Raw genomic sequence first — 23,738 nt, 5'->3', positions numbered from 1 at the left:
CGCGGGGACGCAGGAACCCCCACCGGCCGCGACGTCAGACCCATCCCGCCCTTTAACGCCTGCGGGACCCCGTGCTACTCCGAACGCCGCCTCCCGCGAGCTGTAGCTGGCGAAAACCACCAATCAGAGAAGCCGACACATCGCCCGGGCCGGGCGTGCAGCAACCAATCGCTGCATTCGTGTGATCCCGGGCCCGCCTGCGAGGCTGGCGGCTGGCGCTGAGGCGGCGGCGGCGGGAGTCGCTGCTGAGGCAGCCGCGGGCGCGGGTCGCGTCGGCGCTGCTCTGCGGGGCCGGGCCAGGCTGGCTGCAGCTGGAGCCTGGCGGTGAGGGCGGGCTCCCGGGGCAGGCGGAATGGCCCCCACCTAGGGCAGCGGGAGAGGCGGCTGAGCGCAGGATGCTGGGGAGGCGGCGCGGCGGCTCCTCACTCATCCCAGGTAAGGGGGACGCCGCGCTCGCTGTGGCGTGGCTCGGAGCGCCGCCCCGGCCCCGCCGCCTTCCAGTCGCCGCCCACCTGGCTCCGGGCGCCGGCCGGCTCTGTCCTGGCATCCCTGGCCCAGCGCCCCCTCCTGCCCCCACATCCCCCCATCTGCCCCGGGCCAGTTGTCCAGCCCCGCCCCCTAGCGCGGCGCCCCTCGCCCTGGCGGGCCGGCTGCTGCACCCACGCCCGCTCCCCTTCCCCCAGCGCCTGCGTGTCCCGGTCTCCGCTGCGCGGTCACCCCGCTAGCCCCCGCCGTGGTCGGCCCCCCGCCTCCTCCTCTCTCATCTTCGCTCCCTTCCTCTCCTCTCCGTCCGCTCTCCTTTCGCGGCGCTGGCACCGTTTCCCAGCCTCTGCTGCAGTCCTTCGGGGCGCCTTCCGTGGATGAACCCCCCCGCCCCCGCAGCCCATCCCGTCGGGATCAGATCAGACTTTTGCCCTCACTTAAACCTGGGCTTCTCTTCCGCAGAATCACCCTCATCCCTGCCTTTTAATGCCATATCCTCCGTACCTTTCAGTCGCCCCCCCAACCCCCATGTCCCTTGGGTTTTGCCCTTTTGTTCCCAGATGCCTTCCTCTCTACCAGCTCACCTCTTCTCCCCTCACTTTCATCAACCACTTCTTTTCCTTTACACTTAAACCTTCAGACACTCTAATACTCTCCTGAATACCAGATCTGTAGTTGTAACATCATAATTCGCCTTTCAGTGAGCTGCACAGTTAACATGTAAAGCGCCTTGCCCAGAACCTGGCACACAGTAGGCCTGCCACACAGTGGGTGCTTATGCGTGTTAGTCTCTTCCTCCTTCCAGGTCTTCGTACTTTCCAGATGGTGGTAGCAAGAGGTCCAGTATCCAGAGGGGTTGGATCCACTGTTGGAAGAGTGGTATGGGAGATGGCAGGACAAATTATTGAACTCCCAAGTGTGAGAAAGAGATTAAATTGTCAGTTTTTACTCACTGTATTTATTCAGGAAAAAAAAGTGAATTTTGCTATTTTTGTGTCAAATATTGTTTTATGTTATTTGGCTTTGTAAAGGATTCTTAGGGAACTTCACAATGTAATTATTCCCTTACACCCCCCCCTTCAAACTAATAACGTTGTATGTAAGAAGTGTTTTACTTGTTTATCTCTCAGCTGGATAGTACAATTCTGCAGTGAATTTTCATCCTTTAAGAGCCTATGGGAATCGGGTTTAGAATTCTTGGAATCAGATGCTAGAGGGATCAAAAATGCTTAGGAGTGAAAGTTCTAACAAGTTCTGTAAGAGTGAGAGAGTAATTATCTCTCCCTTTCCCCAACACTCTTTCTGGCAATCAGAGGAAGTAGCTACATATTTTTTAAAGTGAAATAAGTTTGACTTTTGAAAATTATAAAAACAATGTTACTGGCCTCAGCCCATTCTTGCCACATTTGCTTTAATGGTCTACAAGCCAGGATGAATCTAAACAGTTGCTTTTTCTTCTCCTAGGATCTCCAGAGCAGACTGGAGAAAATCATGTAAGTGAGCTGCTGGTGCTGTTCTAGACTTCTGGATTCTGACTTTACTCATACTGGCTGGAGATCCTTTGATTTACCCCATAGGATATTCTTATATACTAAAACCTGAATGGTTTTTATAGATTTTTACCGTTCTCCTCTTTGTCCTACTCTTGATATTTCTTCATTGCTTATTTTGCAATAAGCAGAAAATTCACAGAAGAAATTGGTGGACTTTAGCCCTGAACTAGTAAGGGTCTGTCGTTTTTCGTGTGTCTATACCTGCCTGATTTCTGATCTCCTTTCCTTTTACCAGAGGAAAAAAAGGCCCTCCTTTCTAAGGCTAACATCTTTTTTTTTTTTTTTAAAGATTTTATTTATTTTATTTTTTTGACAGAGAGAGACATAGCTAGAGCAGGAACACAAGCAGGGGGAGTGGGAGAGGGAGAAGCAGGCCTCCCGCAGAGCAGGGAGCCCGATGTGGGACTCGATCCCAGGACCCTGGGATCATGACCTGAGCCGAAGGCAGACGCTTAACGACTGAGCCACCCAGGCGCCCTAAGGCTAACATCTTTGATCTCCTCTATATTCTCATTTTTTTCTCCTCCTGCGTGTATGGTCAGGTTTATACCTTCCAGAACAAAAACAAAAAACCTTCTCTTGATGCTTCCCTCTTTTTTCATTTTCTCTGATTAGTGTGGTCTTCCTTAGAGTTTCAGTTTTTGCTCTTTTCTCTGTTCTCTAATTTCCTTGTGTGATTACACTTCTATCATGGCTTCGAATAGCACCTGTATACATACTGTTTTCAAAGATGTGTATTCAGTGCCCATTTTTCTTGAGTTTCACGTTTTCTTTATTTTCATCTATCTTGTGGATAACTAAACTTGGATACTGAGTACTCCAAACTTGGTTATCTTTTTCTTTCCCTTCCCTCTACTCACATAGCCCCCTCAAGCACATATAAATACTCCTTTTCCTATTTTAGGCCTTCACCCTAGAAACCTTAAAATCCTCTTCTCTCCTCACAGTGAGTCTGTCTTTGCTCATATTGTGTCTACCTGAAATCTTTTTCTTTCTCTCCTCACTGCCAGGAGATTGGTTGAGGCCTGGGTTATGTTTTTCCCAAACAGAGATGGTCATTTCCAATCCAAGCACTGCTTCATTCATTCATTCATTTACGCAGGCACTACTTTAAAACCACCTGGGGAGCTTTTAAAGGCTAAGGATGAGGGGATGAAGGCTTTCACAGAGATTCTGATTCAGTTGGTTTGGTGTGGGGCCAGACCTTGTCATTTAAAAAATGCTTCCCTGGGCATCTGGGTGGCTCATTCGGTTAAGCGTCTGCCTTCAGCTCAGGTCATGATCTCGGGGGTCTTGGGGTCGAGCTCCATGTTAGGCTCCTGCTCAGTGGGGAGTCTCCTCCTTTCCACCCCCTCTGCTCATGCTCTCTCAAATAAATAAAATCTTAAAAAAAAAAATAAAACATGCTTCCCATGTGATGGTAATATGCAGCTAGGGCTGAGAACTGAACTGAGAGCTTGAGGAGGAACTGATAGAACCCTGAGGAATTACAGTATTTAACTCATCATTTAAAAATTAGGATAAATGTCATTTTTGTTGGCATGGTTAGTTAGTTCCTTACTTTCTTGGCACTTGGTATATGTACCTGTTAAAGTACATACCATTTTATTTAAATTATTTCTCGTGGGCCCATTCTTGTCACGACTAGGAATTCCTTGAGGTCTAGGACCGTGCCAGCTGTTTCTTCTGCACAACTCACGACCCTTCTGACAGCAAATATGTGGGCTTTCCCCCTACAGTTCTCCAACTGTCCAGACACCTATTGGGTGTCCTACAATTTAACCCAGTTATGACAACTACCTACCTGGAGTTAGTGCAGACCACACAGATGAAGAACTTAGCCCCCACCCACCTCCTCCATACCCCACTGCTATGCTAGTTGCAAGTCCCAGGTTGTGATGTGTACTTTTGACCAACTGGCTATAAATTGGGGCTTCCCACAACCCCCTCCTCAGGTCAATAATTTGCTGTAATGACTCACAGAACTCCGGAAAGCTCTTTACTTAACCATTACCTGCTTATTATAAAGGGTATAACTCAGGAACAGCAAATGGAAGAGATGCCTAGGGCAAAGTATGTGGGAAGCGGTATGGAGCCTCCATGAGCTTTCCCTGGGGGCACCATCCTCCCGGCACCTCCATGTGTTCACCAACCCAGAAGCTCTCTGAATCCCTTCAGTTAGGATTTTTATGGAGGCTTCATTATGTAGGCGTAATCATCGGTTGTTGGTGATAAACTCGATCTGCAACCCTTTTACCCCATCCTGAAGTCAGGGGTTGGTTCTTCTGGCAACCAGCCCCCATCCTCCAAGATATGGTTGAAAGGGGCTTATTATGAGTAACAAAAGATGCTCCTCTCACCCCATCAAGAAATTCCAAGGGTTTTAGGAACTCTGTGTCAGGAGCCAGGGATGAAGACCTAATTTATATTCTGTAATAATTCTTATATCACAGTATTGTAATACCTTATTTATCTCTTTGTCACTGCTTTGTACAGTACTTAGTATATTTTAAAAACTTGATAAAAGTTAGTTGAATGGATCAGTTGGTAAATAATGTAAAACAGATCTTGAATTCATGGTTTTGCAAGATGACCATCTGTTTCTTTCTTGACTGATTAACAGGTCACTAGTCATACTTGCATAGTCATTCTTGTTTAAAAAAACACACACTTGTAATAGAGTGTATTAAGATAAATATTTGCTCTTATGATTTGGCTTTTAACCTGGCTAAGCTAGTACATGATTATAGAGGTTCATTCAGGCTTCCTCTTTAGTAGATACTATTTAAAATAGACTTTATGGATGGTTGAGACATATGTATCTTCCATCTTTTTTAAACAAATAGCTCTGATTTTAGGCTTACAAGCTTTGGAATTTTCAAGTAGAACAAAAACTGTAAAATTTTGATAAAAGATCTTGAACAGTGGAAGAACTATTTCTTTTTAAGAGAATTAAGAAAGTAGGGAATATGCATTAAACTATCTACATACATGAATCTCATTGGCATTGGTGTTGGTGAGGGGGGAATCTGTAATTCCCAAATATTTAATTACTGTTATAAGAAAAACCTCATATAATGGTACCATATATTTTGTAGTAAGTTAGAACTAAGATATAAACTATAGAATTGTCTTCTTTTGTTCTTTAGTTTTCTTACGATTTTTGTCAGCTGTTTCTCTTTATAGAATTTGTGGTTGACGGTTCCTTACTTTTAGCATTTGAAAATGGTGTGCTCCCTTCTTCAGACCTCCAGGATTTTAGGTGAGGAATCCTCTGTCATTGGAATTTATGTTTCCCTATAGGTGATGTATCCTTTCTCCTTGGCTGCTTTATTTTGTTTTATTTTATTTATTGATTTTTTAAAAGATTTTATTTATTTGTCAGAGAGAGAGAGAGCACAAGCAGGGGGAGCGGCAGGCAGAGGGAAAGGCAGGCTCCCCGCTGAGCAAGGGGCCCAATGCGGGACTCTATCCCAGGACCTTGGGTTCATGACCTGAGCCAAAGGCAGAAGCTTAACCAACTGAACCACCCAGGCATTCCTCTCCCTGGCTGCTTTAAAGGCTTTTTCTTTGTCCTTAGTTTTCAGAAGTTTAATTATGATATGTCTTGGCATGAATTTGTTTGGGCTTGTCCTATTTGGAGTTCTTAGCTTTTTTTTTTTAATTAATATTTTTTTAAGTAGGCTCCATGCCCAATGAGGGGCTTGAACTCACAACCCTGAGATCAAGAGTTCCATGCTCTACTGAGTGAGTCAGCCAGGCGCCCCTCTATTAGCTTTTGAACTGTAAGTTTATGTCTTTTGCCATTTTGGATGTTTCAGCGATTTTTAGTATAAATTTTCCTTTTTTTTTAGAATAATTTTTCGGCAGCTCTCTTTCCTTTCTTTCTGTGACTGTGAGAATACAACTCTTAGATCTTTTGTTACTGTCCTACAGTGCATGAGACATTTTTTTCTTCTTTTGTTTAGATTGGGTAATTCCTGTTGTTCTACTTGCAGTTTCAACTTCACTTGTTTTTCTCTTGTATTCAATCTATGATTGAGCCCATCTATTGACTTTTTTTTTTAAGATTTTATTTATTTAGGGCGCCTGGGTGGCTCAGTTGGTTAAACGACTGCCTTCGGCTCAGGTCATGATCCTGGAGTCCCTGGATCGAGTCCCGCATCGGGCTCCCTGCTCGGCAGGGAGCCTGCTTCTGCCTCTGACCCTCCCCCCTCTCATGTGCTCTCTCTCTCTCATCCTGTCTCAAAAAAAAAAAAAAAAAAAAAAAATCTTTATAAAAAAAAAAAAGATTTTATTTATTTATTTGACACAGAGAGAGAGAGAGAGCAAAAGCAGGGGGAGCGGCAGGCAGAGGGAGGGAGAAGCAGGCTCCCCAAGGAGCAAGGAGCCCAACACGGGGCTTGAAGGCAGTTGCTTAACCAGCTGAGCCACCCAGGCGCCCCATCTAGTGACTTTTTGTTTGGGTTATTTTTCAGTTCTGTAATTTCCATTTGATTCTCTTCTGTATCTGCTATTTCTGGTAAACTTTATTTTGTTGTTTGTTTCAGTAGTAGATCATTGCTCATTAAAGCATGATGGCTACTTTAAAATCTGTGTCAGGTAATTCTGACATTTGATTCATGTGTGGTATTAGTATATGTTAATTGTCTTTTTTATTCAAGTTGTATTTTCCTGATTCTTGGTATGATTATTGACTTTTGATTATATCCTGGACATTTTTGATATTTTGTTTGAGACTGTGAATCCTTTTTTTTTTTTAAAGATTTTATTTATTTATTTGACAGAGAGAGACACAGCGAGAGACGGAGCACAAGCAGGGGGAGTGGGAGAGGGAGAAGCAGGCTTCCCGCTGAGCAGGGAGCCCAACGCGGGGCTCGATCCCAGGACCCTGGGATCATGACCTGAGCCGAAGGCAGACGCTTAACGACTGAGCCACCCAGGCGCCCCGAGACTGTGAATCCTATTTAAATCTTTGGTTTTAGTAAGCAGTCACCCCAAGAGGTTTAGTGTATAGGTCCCAGCCTACTTTTTTTTTTTTTTTGGTAGCAGCTTTGTTGAGTTATGTCACATACCATACATTTGCCCATTTTAGGTATGAAATTTTGTAGTGTATTTACAGAGTTGTGCATTCATTACTACAGTCAATTTTAGAACATTTTCATTACCCCACAAAGAAACTGCATACTCCTTATCTGTTACTCCCAACTGTCCCACTCCATCTCTAGGCAACTGCTGATCTATTTTCTGTTTCTGTAGATTTGCCTGTTCTAGACATTTCATGTAAATGTAAAAATACAATATATACTCTTTTGTTACTGGTTTCTTTCACTTAGCATAATGTTTTTTTTCAATGTTCTTCCATGTGCTGGTTTCTTTGTATCGCTGAATAATATTCTGTTTTATAGACATAATGCTTTTTACTTGTCCATTAATCGGTTGATGAGTGTTTAGATTGTTTCCACTTTTTGGATATTATGAATAATGCTGCTATGAACATTTGAGTTCAAGTTTTTGTGTGGACATGAATTGCTGGTCATATGGTAATTCTAGAACCCTAAGTCTAACATTTTGAGGAATTGCCACATTGTTTTCCGAAGTGGCTGCCCAATTTCATATTTCTGCCAGCAGTGTATGAAGGTTCCAATTTCTTAGCTTCCTCGCTAACACTTGTTATTATCTGACTCTTTGATTCTAGCCATCCTAATGGGATGAAGTAATATTTTGTGGTTTTGATTGCATTTCCCTGATGGATAATGATGTTGAGCATATTTTCATGTACTTTTTGGCTATTTGTATATATTTGGGGAAATCTCTATTCCTTTGACCATTTTAAAAGTAAGTAGTCTTTTTATTCTTATGTCTTTATATATTCTAGATACTTAATCAACTATATAATTTGCAAATACAGATGGCCCGTTCTGTCAGTGTCATTTCACTTTCTTGATGGTATCCTTTCAAGCACAGAGGTTTTTAATTTTGTGAACTTCAATTTATTTATGTTTTCTTTTCTTGTTTATGCTTTAGGTTTCTTTTGTTGTTGTTAAGTAGGCTCCATGCCTAACATGGGGCTTGAAGTCACAACCCCAAGATCAAGAGTCACATGTTCCAGCAGCTGAGCCAGTCAGGCACCCCCTTTAGGCTTCATATTTAAGAAACCATTGCCTGATTCAGGGTCATGAAGACTTAATCTTATGTTTTCTTCCAAGAGCATTAGAGTTTCAGCTCTTACATTTAGGTGTTTGATCTTTTTTGTGAATTTTGTATATAGTGTAAGATAGGGGTCTAACTTCATGTTTTTGCTTTAGATGTTCAGTTATCTTAGCACCATGTGTTGAAAAAACCATTCTTTCCTCTGAATTATCTTGGCACCTTTCTCCAGTTGGAATTTTGGCAGGGATTGCATTGACCCTGTAGATCAAGTTGAGGAATATTGCTATCTTAACGGTATTAGTCTTCCAGTCCATGAACATGAAATGTCTTTTCATTCGTTTAGATCTCTTTCTTTAAGATTTTATTTATTTGAGAGCGAGAGAGAGCATGAGTGCAAGCACATGAGTGGGGGGAGGGGTAAAGGGAGAAGGAGAAGCAGAGTCCCCGCTGAGTAGGGAGCCCAATGTGGGGCTCGATCCCAACACCTTGAGACCATGACCTGAGCCAAAGGCAGGCGCTTAACCAACTGAGCCACCCAGGCGCCCCCATTTATTTAGATCTTCTTAAATTCCTTTCAGTAACGTCTTCTAGTTTTCCATGTACAAGTCTTGCATTATTTTTGGTAAAATTTGTTTTTTAATATTTTATTCTTTTGATGCTATTATAAATGGAATTGTCTTCTTAATTCTATTTTTGGATCATTATTGTTAATATATAGAAATACAATTGAATTCTGTATATTAGTCCTGTATCTTAACAAACATCCCTAACTCATTCAACAGTTCTGATAGTTATTTTAATGAGTTATTAGGAATTTATATATACATGATATATCATCTTTGGTAAGAGATAGTTTCACTTTTTCCTTCCAATCTGGATACCTTAATTTTTCTTGCTTAATTGTGTTGGCTAGAACCTCCTATGCAATATTGAATAGAAATGGTGAGAGAAGACATCCAGTCTTGTTGATCTTATGGGGTAATCATTAAGTATGAAGTTAGCTGTGAGTTTTCTTAGATGTCCTTTTTCATGTTGTTGATGTTCTGCTCTATTTCTGACTTATTCTTTGTGATTATCATGAACAAGTGTTGGATTTTGTTAAGTGCTTTTCCAGTTTCTATTGAGATGATTGTGTGCTTTTTGTCATTTATTAATATGGTGTATGACATTAGTTGATTTTCATATATTGAAACAATCTTACATGCTTGGGACAATCCACCCTTGCTCTTGGTTTATATATGGTCATCCTTTATGTATGTTTCTGGATTTGATTTGCTGACATTTACTCAGGATTTTTGCATTTATATAAATAAATATATGTTTGTAGTTTTTTGCAGTGTCTTTGGTTTTGGAATCAGGGAAAACTGGCCTCATAGAATAAATTGGGAAGTGTTCCCATCTCTTCTATACTTTGGAAGAGTTTGTTAAGGATTGGTGTTCATTCTTAAGGTTTGGTAGAATCCACTAGTGAAGCCATTTGATATTAGATTTTTCTTTACTTGTTATGGCTTTATTCAGAGCATTTCTTTGTGAATTGATTTTAGTACTTTGTGTCTTCTAGGACTTTGTCCACTTCATCTAGTTATATAATTTATTTGATTATAATTGTTTATAGTATTCCCTGTAATTCTTTATAATAATTTTTATTTATGTAAGGTTGGTAGTAATTACTGATTTTAGTAATTTGAGTCTTCTCTTTTTTTTTCTTGTTAAATCTAAGATTGTTAATTCTGTTGATCCTTTCAAAGAACCAGCTTTTTATTTTGTTGATATTCTTTATTCTTTTTTCTCTATTGTATTTATTTCACTGTAGTCTAATTAATTCCTTCTGTCTACTGGCTTTGGGTTTAGTTTACTCTTCTTTTTCTGTTTTTCAAAAAAGGATTTATTTATTTGAGAGAGAGCACATGTGTGTGCAAGCAGGGGGAGGGGCAGAAGGAGAGGGAGAGACTCTGAAGGAGACTCCCTATTGAATGTGGAGCCTGATGTGCGGCTTGATCTCACAACCCTGAGTTCGTGACCTGAGCTGTAATCAACAGTCCGACACTTAACTGACTGAGCCACCGAAGTGCCCCTTTTTTCTGATTTCTTAAGGTGAATGGTTAGGTTGTTGATTTGAGGTCTTTTTTGACTTTTAAAGTTTTACATTTTTTAAGATTTTATTTTTTAAGGGGGCGCCTGGGTGGCTCAGTCGGTTAAGCGACTGCCTTCGGCTCAGGTCATGATCCTGGAGTCCCGGGATCGAGTCCCGCATCGGGCTCCCTGCTCGGCAGGGAGTCTGCTTCTCCCTCTGACCCTCCTCCCTCTCATGCTCTCTGTCTCTCATTCTCTCTCTCTCTCAAATAAATAAATAAAATCTTAAAAAAAAAAAAATTTTTTTATTTTTTAAGTTTACATATAATTGACATATAACATTGTGTAAATTTAAGGTGTACAACAGGTTGATTTGAGATTTTCTTTTTTATAGGTATTTACACTATAAATTTTCCTTATGGCATAGCTCTTGCTGCTTTTGCTACATCACTTAAGTTTTGTGTTTTTATCTCAAAGTGTTGCTTAACTTCCCTTGGTATTTCTTCTGTGGCTTATTGGTTATTTAGGAGAATGTTCTATAAATTTTCATATACTTGCAGATTTCTCAGATATTTTACCTGATATTTTCTAATTTTATTCTATTTTGGTTGGAGAATGTACTTTGTATGATTTCAGTCCTTTACATTTATTGAGATTTGTTTATGGCCTAGGGAATGTTCTATGTGCATGTGAAAATGTAGCCTAGACTGTTTTATAGATGTTTGCTAAGTCTAGTTGGCTTATAGTATTGTTCAAGTCTCTTTCCTTGATGATGTTTTGTCTGGTTGCTTTATCTGATATCAAAAATAGAGTAATAAATTCTCCAAATATTGTTGTAGAATTATCTCTTTCTCCCTTCAGCTGTCATTTTTTGCCTCTTGTGTTTGGAAGTTCTGTTGTTAGGTGCATATGTATTTATAATTTCTATATCTTCTTGATGGATTTCAGTTTTTATAATTATAAAATGCCCTTTGTCTCTAGTAACAATTTTTATCTTAAAGTGCATTGTATACAATGTTAGTATAGCTACTGTAGAGTCTTTTCATTATGGTGTGTGGTGTATCTTTTCCTCTTCTTTTGCTTTCAGCCCATTTGGTCATTGAATCTAAAGTATATCCTGTAGGAAACATATATTTGGGTGATTTTTAAAGAAGTTTTTATTCAAATTCAACTTAGTTAATATACAGTGTAATATTAGTTTCAGGTGTACAATATAGTGATTCAACACTTCCATGCAACACCCGGTGCTCATCACAGCAAGTGCACTCCTTAATCCTCATCACGTATTCAACCCATCCCTGCACCCACCTCCCCTCTGGTAACCATCAGTTTGTTTTCTGTAGTTAAGAGTCTCTTTCTTGGTTTGTCTCCCTCTCTCTTTTTTTCTCTTTGCTCGTTTGTTTTGTTTCTTAAATTCCACATATGCATGCAATCATATGGTATTTGTCTTTCTCTGACTGACTTAACTTCACTTGACATAATACTCTCTTGGTCCATCCACATCATTGCAAATGGAAGATTTCATTCTTTTTGATGGCTGAGTGATATTCCATTATGTGTATTATCTTATACACACACACACACACACACTCCACATCTTCCTTATCTGTTCATCAGTCGATGGACACTTGGGCTGTTTTCATAATTTGGCTATTGTAAACAATGCTGCTATAAACATTGGGGTGCATGTATCCTTTCGAATTAGTATTTTTGTATTCTTTGGGTAAATACCTAATAGTGTGATGGCTGGATTGTAGGGTAGTTCTGTTTTTATCTTTTTGAGGAAACTCTGTACTGTTTTCCAGAGTGGCTGTGCTAGTTTGCATTCCTACCAATAGTGCAAGAGGGTTCTTTTTCCACATCCTTGCCAACACCTGTTGTTTTTTGTGTTTTCTATTTTAGCCATCCTGACAGGTGTGAGGTGATACCTTATTGTTGTTTTGGTTTGTATTTCCCTGATGATGAGTGATGTTGAGCATCTTCTCGTGTCGTTTGGCCATCTCTGTGTCTTCTTTGGAAAAATGTCTGTTTGTGTCTTCTGCCCATTTTTTAATTGGATTATTCATTTTTTTGGGTATTGAGTTTTATAAATTCTTTGTATATTTTGGATACTAATCCTTTATTGGATATGTCATTTGCAAATATCTTCTCCCATTCTGCAGGTTGCCGTTTAGTTTTGTTGATTGTTTCCTTCACTTTATAGAAGCTTTTTATTTTGATGAAGTCCCAATACTTTTTTTTCACTTTCATTTCCCTTGCCTCAGGAGACATATCTAAAAAGAAGTTGCTATGCCAGTGTCAAAGAGGTTGCTGCCTGTGTTCTCTAGGATTTTTATGGTTTCAATTCTTATTTTTGGTCTTTAATCCATTTTGAATTTATTTTTGTGTTTGGTGTAAGAGAGTGGTCCAGTTTCAGTCTTTTGAATATTGCTGTCCAGTATTCTCAACACCATTTGTTTAAGAGACTTTTTTCTAATTGGGTGTTATTTGCTGCTTTGTTGAAGATTAATTGACCATATAGTTGTGGGTTCATTTTTGCGTTTTTTATTTTGTTCCATTACCATACTCTTTTGATCACTACAGCTTTTAATATAACTTGAAGTCTGGAATTGTGAACCTCCAGGTTTGCTTTTCTTTTTTCAGGATGGCTTTGGCCACTAGGGGTCTTTTGTGGTTCCATGCAAATTTTAGGATTGTTTGTTCTAGTTCTGTGAAAAATGCTGGTGGTATTTTGATAGGCATTGCCTTAAAGCTTTATATTGCTTTGGGTAGTATAGACATTTTAACAATATTTGTCCTTCCAATCCATGAGCATGGAATGTCTTTCCATTTCTTGGTGTCATCTTCAATTTATTTCATCAGTGTCTTATAGTTTTTAGAGTACAGGTCTTTCACCTCTTTGTTTAGGTTTCTTCCTGGGTATCTTATTGTCTTTGGTGTAATTATAAATGGGATTGATTCCTTAATTTGTCTTTCTGCTGCTTCATTATTGATGTATAGAAATGCAACAAATTTCTGTACATTGATTTTGCATCCTACAACTTTACTGAATTCGTTTTTCAGTTCTTTCAGTTTTTGGGTGGAGTCTTTCAGGTTTTCTATATAGAGTATCATGTCATCTGCAAATAGTGAAAGTTTTACTTCTTCTTTGCCAATTTGGATGCCCTTTATTTCTTTTTGTTGTCTGATTGCTGAGGCTAGGACTTGCAGCACTATGTTAAATAACAGTGGTGAGAGTGGACATCCCTGTTTTGTTCTTGACTGTAGAGGAAAAGCTGTGTTTTTCCCCCATTGAGGATTACATTAGCTATGTTTTTTTTTTCATATATGGTCCTTATTATGTTGGGGTATGTTTCCTCTAAACCTACTTTGTTGAGGGTTTTTATTATAAACAGATATTGTACTGTGTCAGATGTTTTTTCTGCAACTATTGAAATGATTATATGGTTCTTACCCCTTTTTTTAAATTAATGTGATGTATCTCGTTGATTGATTTGTGGATATTGAACTATGCTGGCAGCCCAGGAGTAATTCCACTTGATCTTGGTGAATGATTTTTTTAATGTATTGTTGGATTCAGTTTGCTAGTATTTTATTAAGAAATTTTACATCCGGGGGTGCCTGGGTAGTTCAGTTGGTTAAGAGCCTGCCTTTGGCTCATGTCATGATCCCAGGGTCCTGGGATTGAGCCCCACATTGGGCTCCCTGCTCAGTGGGAGCTTGCTTCTCCCTCTCCCTCTGCTGCTTTCCCTGCTTGTGCTCTCTTGCTTTCTCTCTCTGTCAAAGTCTTAAAAAATAAAAAATAAAAAATTTTTACATGAGGGGTTGCCTGGGTGGCTCAGTCAGTTAAGCATCTGCCTTCAGCTCAGGTCAGGATCCTGGGGTCCTGGGATGGAGCCCTGTGTCAGCCTCCCTGCTCAGTGGGAAGTCTGCTTCTCCCTCTCCCTCTGCTCCTCCCTCTGCCCCTCTCAAATAAATAAATAAAATCTTAAAGAATTTAAATCAGGGCACCTGGGGTGGCTCAGTCAGTTGAGTGTCTGACTCTTGATTTTGGCTCAGGTCATGATCTCAGGATTGTGGGATTGAGCCCCGCATTGGGCTCTGTGTTCAGTGGGGAGTCTGCTTGAGATTCTTTCCCTCTCTCTCTGTCCCTCCCCCTGCTCACGCATGCACATGTGCACTTTCCTTCCAAAATAAATAAATCTTAAAAAAAAAAAAAAGAATTTTCACATCTGTATTCATCAGGGATATTGGCCTGTACTTAATCTTCTTTGGTGGGGTCTTTCTCTGGTTTGGGTATCAGAGTAATGCTGACCTCATAGACTGAATTTGGAAGTTTTCCTTTCTTTTCTACTTTTTGGAATAGTTTGAGAAGAATAGGTATGAACTCTTTAAATGTTTGGTAGAATTCCCCTTTGAAGCCATTTGGCCCTGGACTTTTGTTTGTTGGGAGTTTTTTGATTATTGATTAAATTTCTTTGCTGATTATCAGTCTGTTCAAGTTTTCTATTTCTTCCTATTCCAGTTTTGGTAGTTTATATATTTTTAGGAGTTTATCCATTTCTTCCAAGTTGTACAGTTTGTTAGCATATCCTCATACAATTGTTGCATTGCTGTTGTGTTGGTTGTGATCTCTCTCATTTATGATTTTATTTGGGTCCTTCCTGTTGTCTTTTTGATAAGTCTGGCCAAGGGCTTATCAATTTTACTGATTTTTTTTTTCAAATAACAAGTTTAATCAATCTGTTCTATGTGTTTTTAGTTTCTATATCACTTATTTTTGCTCTAATTTTTATTATTTCTTTTAAAAAATTTATTTGTTTGAGAGAGAGAGCAAGAGCAAGGGGGAGAGGCAGAGGGAGAGGGAGAAGCAGACTCCCCACTAAGCAGGGAGCCTGATGTGGGGCTCGATCCCAGGACTCCGGGATCATGACCTGAGCCAAAGGCAGATGTTTAACCGACTCAGCCACCCAGGCATCCCTCTCATCTTTATTATTTCATTCCTTCTGCTGGCTTTAGGCTTCGTTTGTTCTTTTTCTAGCTCCTTTAGGTGTAAGGGTATGTTGTTTATTTGAGATTTTTCTTCTTGAGGTAGGCCTGTGTTGATGTACACTTCCCTCTTAGCACTGCTTTTGCTGCATCCCAAAGGTTTTGGACTGTTGTGTTTTCATTTTCATTTATTTCCATGTTTTTGTTTTTTAATTTCTTCTTTTATTTTTTGGTTGACCCATTCATTGTTTTTAGTAGCATGTTGTTTAACCTGCATGTATATGTGGTCTTTCCAGACTTTTTCTTGTGGCTGACTTCTAGTTTCATAGTGTTGTGGTCTGAAAAGGTGCATGGTATGATTTCAGTCTTTTTGTATTTGTTGAGGCCTGTTTTATGACCTAATATGTGACCTACTCTGGAGAATTTCCCATGTACACAAAAAGGAATGTGTATTCTGTTGTTTTAGGATAAAATGTTCTGAATATGTCTGTTATGTTCATCTGGTGCAGTGTGTCATTCAAAGCCATTGTTTCCTTCTTTATTTTCTGTTTCAATTATCTGTCCATTGATGTGAGTTGTTAAAGGCTTGTAGTAGTATTGCGTTACTATCAATTAGTTCCTTTATGTGTGTATGTACTTTGGTGTTCCCATGTTGGATGCATAAATATTTACAATTGTTATATCTTCTTGTTGGATTGTCCCCTTTATGATTATATAATGCCCTTCATCTCTTTTTACAATCTTTGTTTTAAAGTCTAGTTTGTCCAATATAAGTATTGCTATTCTGGCTTTCTTTTGACATTCATTTGCATGATAAATATTTCTCCAGCCTCTCACTTTCAATCAGCAGGTGTATTTAGGTCTAAAATGAGTCCCTTGTAAGGCAGCATACAGATGGGTCTTGGTTTTGTTTTGTTTTGTTTTTGATTTCTTTGTTGTTTGTCTTTTTAAGGTTTAGTTATTTGAGAGAGAGAATTTTCTTTTTTTATTTTAAAGATTTTATTTATTTATTTGACAGAGAAACAGTGAGAGAGGGAACACAAGCAGGAGGAGTGGGAGAGGGAGAAGCAGGCTTCCTGTTGAGCAGGGAGCCCGATGTGGGCCTCGATCCCAGGACCCTGGAATCATGACCTGAGCCAAAGGCAGACATTTAATGACTGAGCCACCCAGGCGCCCCAAGAGAGAGAATTTTCAAGCAGACTCCCTGCTGAGCAGGATCCCGACTTGGGGCTTGACCCCACGACCCTTAAGATCACGGTCTGAGCCGAAACCAAGAGTCGGATGTCAACCAGCTGAGCCACCCAAGTTCCCCCAGATGGGTCTTGTTTTTTTATCCATTCTGACACCCTTTGTCTTTTGATTGGAGCATGTAGTCCATTTACATTCAAAGTAATTTTTTTCCTCAAATTTTTATTTAAATTCTAGTCAGTTAACATATATTGTGATATTGGCTTCAGAAGTAGAATTCAGTGATTCATCACTTACATATAATACCCAGTGCTCATCATAACAAGTGCCCTCCTTAATACCCATCACCCATCTAGCCCATCCCCCACCCACTTCCCTCCATCAACCCTCAGTTTGTTCTCTATCGCTAAGAGTCTCTTATGGTTACTTCCCTCTGCTCTTTTTTTTCCCCCTTCCCATATGTTCATCTGTTTTGTTTCCTAAATTCCACATATGAGTGAAGTCATATGGTATTTGTCTTTCTCTGACTTATTTCATAGACATTATGCTCTCTGGTTCCATCCACATCATTGCAAATGGCAAGGTTTCATTCTTTTTGATGGCTGAGTAATATTTGTGTGTGTGGTGTGTGTGTGGTGTGTGTGTGTATGTGTATGTGTGTGTGTGTGTACCACATCTTTATCCATTCATTTGTCAGTGGACACTTAGACTTTTTCCATAGTTTGGCTCTTGTCAATAATGCTGTTATATCAAAGTAATTATTGATAGATAGGTATTTGTTGCCATTTTAGTACTTGTTTTGTTGTTTCTGGAGATTTCCTCTGATCTTTTCTTGTCTTTGTCACTTTTGGTCTTTCCTTTCCACTTAGAGTCCCTTTTAATATTTCCTGCAGTGCTGGTTTAGTGGTTACAAACTCCTCTAATTTTTGTTTGGGAAATTCTTTCTCTCTCCTATTCTGAATGATAGCCTTGTTGGATACAGTATTCTTGGTTGTAGATTTTTCCCATTCAGCACTTTGAATATAACATGCCCCTCTCTGCTCGCTTGCCAAGTTTCTGTGGAGAAATCTCCAGCTAGCCTTGTGGGTGGGTCTTCCCTTGTAAGTTAAAGACTTCTTTTGTCTTGCTGCTTTTAAGGTTTTTTATACTGTGCAAATTTAATTACAAAATTGGTGTTGGCCTGCTTTTGTTGACTTTGATGGGAGTTCTCTTTGCCTCCTGGGTTTGGAAGTCTTTTTCCTTCCCCAGGCCATTTGTCTGCAGAGACTCTCCTTGCCTATTGTGGACAGTGTTTGTTCCTTGGCCTGAATGTGGCAGGTTTTAACTAGGTGTCCTCTGTTCTGCTTGTGAAATGAGACCTGACAACTCTAAAACTGAGGCCCTGCAGAACTCGCTGGTTGGGAGTCATGATGTGAGTAGGAGTTTGTGTGGTCTTCTGGAGGGATTGGGACTGAGGCAAGCTTGACCAAGAAGAGCAGTCCTGCCAGAGCACGGGGAGGTAAGGCTTGGTGTAATCAAGTTAGGCAGCCAGTGTCTGCTCTGTGCTGTTTCCCGCCAGTGGCTCTGTGTTTATGCTGAGGGGCAGGGGAGGGAAATGGTGCCTGCCAGCTCCTTTGTTCCTGGAGAGGCATCTCCACGAACATTACCTCTTAGGGAAGCACTGAATTGCGAATACTAGCCCCCTGTGTGCCCCAAGCATTTTTCAGATTGCTCTTTCCATGCTTTCTACTTCTGGGTTTTCTGCCTGCTTTCTCTGTAAGAGCAGTGCAGTGCTCTCCGTGCTTTAAAACTCCAAGCTTTAGAGATGTGATGTATGCAGGGGCTTGTGCTGGTCTTCTGAGGGAGAGGCCTGCCACACTGGTAGTGAGGAATGTTTGACTGAGAGGGCAGTCCTGGCCGAAAGCAGGGGTGTGGGGTAAGCAAGAGAGGTAGCTTGTGTTGGTGCTGCTCTGCTTCCTGTCCAAAGAGGTCTCTGATTATGCTGAGGGGTGAGGGTGAGAAATGGCACCAGCCGGCTTCTTTGTTCCTGGAGAGGCATCTCTGAACGCTGCCTTTCAGGGATGCTCTCTGAGAAGAGTGAATAATCTCCACCCACTGTGCCCCAAGTGTTTTTTAGATCATTGTTTCCCTATCTCCCTCCAGGTGTTTTGCCTACCTTCTCTCTAGGAACAGCGCAGTGCCCTTTGGGCTCTATCCCAGTCAAACCTGCTGACCTTTAAAATTCAGGCCTTAAGCCCTGCTGGTTCTAAGAACTCATAAAATTCAGCCCCTCTCATTTTCCAAGCCAGTGGCTTTGGGGAAACGTTCTCCTTGTGTGTTCCCCTGTATGCTGCTCTCTCCTACCCTTCTCTGTGACCATGGCTTCCTCCCCTCCACAGCACCGTGATCCATTTCTCCCCCAAACCATGTCTGCACACTTCCTACCGTCTTCAATGTGGCTGCTTCTTTCTCTTTAGTTGTGGAGTTTGTCAGTCTTCAGATTGATTTCTGGGGTATTTTGGATGATTTGATAGTTACCTAGTTGTGTTTGTGGGACAAGATGGTTCTAGGGTCCTCCTACTCTGCCACCATCTTCCTCTCTTGGTATATACTTCCATGATTTTGTTTGTTTTGGTCCATTTTGCCAATTCTTTTTTTGTGAGTGTTTAATCCATTACATTTAACGTAATTACTAATACACTAGGTTTTATGTTTGCCATTTTCCTATTTGCTTTTTACATGTCTTACGTCTTTTTAGTTTTTCTGTTCCTCTTTTACTGTTTTCTTTTGTATTATTTTCCTGTATATATTTTACTTAGCTTGATATTTTATCATAATTTTTTTTAATTTTCTTGGTGGTTACTATTAATATCTTAATGTATTTCAGGTTGATACTAACTTAACGTTAATAGTATGCAAAAACTGGGGCACCTGGGTGGTTCAGTCATTTAAGCATCCAACTCTTGATTTTGGCTCAGGTCGTGATCTCGGGGTTGTGAGATTGATCCCCACATTGGGTTCTGCACTGGGGTGGAGCCTGCTTAGTATTCTCTCTCTCCCTCTCTCCCTCCCCCACTGCTCGCTCGCTCTTTAAAAAAAAATAGTATGCAGAACTTTGATTTAATAGAATTCTTTTCATTATTTCTCTTTTGTGTTCATCCAAATTAGATATTTTATGTTAAAAGCCCATCAACTGCAGTTTTATAATTATTGCTTTATGCAAGTGTCTTTTAATTCAGATAGGAAAAGTGTTCTAAACAAACATTTCTTTTTAAGTATGCTCTATGCCCAGTGTGGAGTCCAACATGGGGCTTGAACTCACAACACTGAAATCAAGGGTCAGACTGAGCCACTCACTAAGCCACCCACGTGGCCCCCAAAATATTTTTATATTGTCTCTTGTATTTGTGTGGTAATCTTTATTTGGTGCTGTTTATTTTTTCATGTGGATTTGGTTTACATACTAATGCCTTCATTTTAACATTAAGGACTCCCTATGTTTCTTGTACAACAGCTCTCCCAGTGATAAATTCTCTATGTATTTGGATTTCTTAATTTCTCCTTTATTTTTGAAGGATAGTTTTGCTGGATATAGAATTCTTGATTGACAGTCCTTTTAGCTGTGAATTTTTCTCCCATTGTGTCTGGCTTCTGCGGTTTTTGATGAGAAGTCAGTTGTTCATCTTATTGAGGCTTTTATGTGATTAATTTTTCCTCCTGGTGTCTTCAGGTTCCTCTGGCTTTGGCTTTTGAGCTTGATTTTAATGTATCTAGGTGCATATCTGTTTGAGTTATCCTACTTGAAGTTTATGTAGTTCCTTGGAAGTTTAATGTTTTCCATTGAATTGAGGATTTCAACTACTTATTTATATAAATTTGTTTGTTTTTTTCTATCTCCTTCCAGGATTTCTGTTTTATGTGTTTTGGTATGCTTGATGATATCGCACAAGTCTGAGCCTGAGTTCATTTTTCTTCATTCTTTTTTGTTTCTGTGCTTTAGACTGGAAAATTGATCTATCTTTAAGTTTGGTGATTCTTCTAGCTTAATTCTGGTGTTGAGCCTCTTTAGTGAATTTTTCATTTCAATTATTATACTTTTCAACTCTAAGATTTCTATTTGGTTCTTCTGTATTTTAAAAAAATTTTTTTAAAGGATTTATTTTAGAGAGAACAAGAGCAGGAGGGAGGGGCAGAGGGAGAGAAAGAGATGGTCTTTTTATTTTTTAAAGATGTATTTATTTATTTTAGAGAGCATGAGCTGGGGGAGGGACAGAGTGAGAGAGAGAGAGAGAGAGAGAGAAGCAGACTCTCTGCGGAGTGCAGAGCCCTACATAGGGCTTGATCTCACGACCCTGAGATCACGATGGGAGCCAAAATCAAGAGTTGGTCACTTAACCGACTGAGCCACCCAGGCCCCCAAGGGAGAGAAAGTCTTAGGCAGGCTCCATGCAAAAGGGCTCAATCTCACCACCCTGAGATCATGACCTGAGCCAAAACCAAGAGTTGGAGGCTTAACTGACTACACCACCTAAGCGCCCCTTCGTTCTTCTTTAAATACATTTTTATTCCTGTTGATATTCTCTGTTTGGTGAAAAATTATTCTCATAATTTCCTTTGGTTCTTTGGACATGGCCTATCTCAGTTCCTTGAACATATTTACATGATGTGATTTAAAGTCTTTGTCTAGTAAGTCTAACACCTGAGCTTCCTCAGAGAGAGAGTTTTTACTGACTGATTTTTTTTGCCTCTGTGTATGGACAATACTTTCTTGGTTTTTTGGTGTGTCTCATAGTGGTTTTTTGAAAATGGACATTTTTAATAATATAATGTGGCTACTCTGGAAATCAAATCTCTCTCTCCCGGTGTTTGTTGTTGTTATTTCTTTCATTACTTTTGGGGATAAATTCTTTAAATTCTGTATTCTTTGTTCTGTGTAAGCACTGAAGTCTGTACTTGGTTAGAGCTTAGTGGTCAGCAAATGATTGGACAATTTTCTTTCTTTTTTTTTTTTAAAGATTTTATTCATTTATTTGAGAGAGAGAAAGTGAGAGAGAGAGAGAAAACAAGAGGGGGGAGGGTCAGAGGGAGAAGTAGACTCCCTGCTGAGCAGGGAGCCAGATGTGGGACTTGATCTCGAGACTCCAGGATCATGACCTAAGCCGAAGGCAGCCGCTTAACCGACTGAGCCACCCAGGCGCCCCATGATTGGACATTTTTCATTAAATATCTTGAACCTATAGTCTTCCAGCCTTTGCTGAGGGGTTTTCTCTCTCTCTCTCTCTCTCTCTCTCTCTGTGTGTGTGTGTGTGTGTTGTGGCTTTCATGCGCCAGCAGTTTACACTACCTTAGCCTTTACTTCTGGCTTATATAGAATATCAAGTCAAAGATGATAGATTAGGGACTTCCCAGGTCTTTCCTGGGCATGTGCATGCCTTCTAGATACTTAGGAGCTTTTCTAAGTCCTTTATGTACATCTCATTCCTCAGTTTTTCCTTTTAAGTTTTTTTATGAAATGTATTGTTTGCCTTACCTGTTTGTCACTGCCAACAGCTGTGACATTAAGCAACTGTCTTTGATTATTTTTAACAAAAGCCCTGGGGATAGGATGGTTCACATTGCAGGGGGGGGGGGAGGGCGGCGGTCTCTGAATATAAGCCCTGAGTATGGAGCTTTTCTTTTCTTTTCTTTTTTTTTTTAAGATTTTATTTATTTACTTGGCAGAGAGAGAGAGACAGCGAGAGAGGTAACACAAGCAGGGGGCGTGGGAGAGGGAGAAGCAGGCTTCCCGCCGAGCAGGGATCCCGATGCGGGGCTTGATCCCAGGACCCTGGGATCATGACCTGAGCTGAAGGCGGTTGCTTAACCAACTGAGCCACCCAGGCACCCTGAGTATGGAGCTTTTCCAGTGAGCTGCTAGGCAAGTTAATCCAGAGATGTGGTTTTTGGGGGAGCTCCAAACCTCTTTTGCCCCCTTAAGCGGCTACTGGAATGCTGTTGTTCACATCTACCATGTTTGCAGGTTGTTGGTTTCCAGGGCTTCCATAGAGTTGGGGAGAGAGGGATACAGCAAATTAAAATGTCATAAAGCTCTCTGTGCTTGCTGAAAGTCAGCTATTTTTCCTAAATAAATGTTTCTTGGATTGTTGCAAGTCTTTGGTTAATTTTTAGATTTTTGAAAAAGTTGATTTAGACTGTTGTTGCCAGTGTTCTCATTACTTTTATAGAGGATCAGACTTTTATTTTAGGTCTTTATTCTGCCGTGCTAGATGTGCTTTCTCTAGCCTTTTCTTAGCATTTATGTAGTAGGGGTTTATGTATTACATTTTAGCAGATTTGTTTAGGTCTCTGGTAAGTCTGAGATTAAGCAGTTCTGTTTTTCCAGTTTTATTTGCTATTCCCCTATACTCTGGCTAAGCTGATTAATATTCTCTGAATATGTGCTGTCTTCTTCCATTTTGAGGCTTCTTGTTACCTTATTTTCTCTGCTCAAAATAATCTTTCTTCCCTCATTCCCACAATGGGAGTCCTGCTTATCTTCGAAGATTTATTCTTTGATGTCATTTTCCTCTAGCCTTTTATGAGCCCATGCATGTGATCCTTTTTTTAAGTTCCTGTATGTCTTTTTTTCATACCTTTGTATGACCTTTTTATTATTATATCATGTAATATATATATTTTCTTATTTTCTTTCCCTGATAAGTTAGTTCTTTGAAGGCAAATGATGAATCATAGTTAAATATATGTTCAGTAAATGTTTGTTTAATTGGAGTGTAGGAGTGAGGTTTTATAGCAAGAATGTTCCACATTTTAGGTATTGTTCCTGGGGTCACATTTTATTCATTCATTATTGAACCCAGGGAAATTATCTATTCTGGAAAATTTAAATAATTTAAATAATATATGGCTGTACACACACATACAATCCTTAAAGAGGCACAAGAACATAAAATAATAAAGGAAAAATTCAATTTTTCCAGTAGAGGTTGTTACAGCTTCTGATTAGAGGTTTGATGCCCAGCTTTTTTTTTTTTTTTTTTTGAAGATTTTATTTATTTTACAGAGAGAGAGAGAGAGAGAACAAGCGGGGGGGCAGCAGAGGGAGAGGGAGAAGCAGGCTCCCTGCTGAGCAGGGAGCCCGATGCAGGGTTCAATCCCGTGAACCTGGGATCATGACCTGAGCCGAAGGCAGATGCCCAACTGACTGCGCATCCAGGCGTCCCTGATGCCCAGATTTTTATAGAAATCACAAAATTCCAGCTCTGAGTAACTTTGTGTCAGAGGTATAATTTCTCATGACAGAAGTGGAACTTATTTACATGT

General features: G+C 40.2%; 1 protein-coding gene across 2 annotated transcripts in view; it reads left to right on the top strand.

The window, feature by feature from the left end:
• The first annotated feature begins 241 nt into the window (after window positions 1-241).
• Window positions 242-23,738, top strand: part of TPST1 (tyrosylprotein sulfotransferase 1) — a 159,411-nt gene continuing 135,914 nt past the window's right edge. The window contains exons 1-2 of one of the 2 annotated variants that reach the window (XM_034988735.1): window positions 242-435; window positions 1,948-1,976. The gene's annotated coding sequence lies outside the window, so the exon portion shown is untranslated. The remainder of the gene's footprint in view (window positions 436-1,947; window positions 1,977-23,738) is intronic. The other variant, XM_034988736.1, reaches the window with a different exon arrangement.

This window comes from Mirounga leonina, unplaced genomic scaffold (genome assembly GCF_011800145.1).
Source record: "Mirounga leonina isolate KUSES-001 unplaced genomic scaffold, KU_Mleo_1.0 Mir_454, whole genome shotgun sequence".
Lineage (NCBI taxonomy): Eukaryota > Metazoa > Chordata > Mammalia > Carnivora > Phocidae > Mirounga > Mirounga leonina.
Note: the sequence above shows the minus strand (reverse complement) of the source record. Positions and strands in the feature narration are given on the sequence as shown.